Raw genomic sequence first — 1,098 nt, 5'->3', positions numbered from 1 at the left:
TGTATGCACCAATTTATACCAGTTATATGTAAGTGTTCGTTTTTCTCAACATCCTTGCCAGCATTTACTGGTGTTTGTTTTCTTGATGATGATCATTCTGACTGGAGTGAGATGGAATCTTAATATAGTTTTGGTTTTGGATTTTGAGACAAGATCTCATAGAGCCCAGGTTGGCCTTGAACTCCTAATCTTCCTGCTTCCACCTCAAGTGCTGGGATGACAAGCATTCAACACTACACCCAGCTCTCAATATAGTTTTAATTTGCATATTTATGATTAATAAGAATATTGAACACTTTTTCAAATATTTATTGGCTATTTTTTTTTTTGCTTTTTTAAAAAATCTTTTTGAGACAGGGTCTCCCTGTAGCCCCAGCAGGCCTGGAACTTGCGATGTAGACCAGGCTGGCCTCTGCCTCTCAAGTGCTGGAATTAAAGGTGTGTGCTACCACGCCTGGCTGTTGGCTATTTGTATTCCTTCCTTTGAAAGCTGTCTAGTCAATTCATTAGTCCATTTATTGACTGGATTATTTGCTTTTTTGGCATATAATCCTTGGAATTCTTTATATATTTTGGATACTAATCCCTGTCATATATATAGTTGGCAAAGATTTTTCTCCCATTCTGTAAGATGTATCTTCTCTTTGCTGATAATTTCTTTTGGTGTGCAGAAGCTTCTTAATTTCATGCAGTCCCATTTGTAATTTCTTAGGATTATTCCCTATACTATTGGAGTCCTTTTCAGAAAGTTCTTGCTGATGCCTATATCACCAAGTATTTCCCAGTGTTTTCCTCCAGCAGTTTCTCTGATCCCTCCTGAATTCATTTTTTTCAAAATGAGAGATAGGGATCTAATTTCATTCTTTTTTATAAACCTTTTCATAAAACATTTTATTTTTAATTATGTGGGTATGTTAGTATGTGCACATGAGTGCAGGTACTGTGGAGGACAGATGCATTGGATCCCCTGCAGCTGAAGTTACAGGTGTTTGTAAGCACCCTGATGTGTGTGTAGGGAACCAAACTTAACTCAAGTGCAAGAGAAGTATGTGCTGTTAATTAATGAGCCATCTTTCCAGCCCTTTGAGGCTGGCATTT

Source organism: Nannospalax galili, unplaced genomic scaffold, assembly GCF_000622305.1.
Source record: "Nannospalax galili isolate Female #2095 unplaced genomic scaffold, S.galili_v1.0 scaffold182, whole genome shotgun sequence".
Taxonomy (NCBI): Eukaryota; Metazoa; Chordata; class Mammalia; order Rodentia; family Spalacidae; genus Nannospalax; species Nannospalax galili.
The sequence above is the reverse complement of the archived record's forward strand: the minus strand, read 5'-3'. Positions refer to the sequence as shown.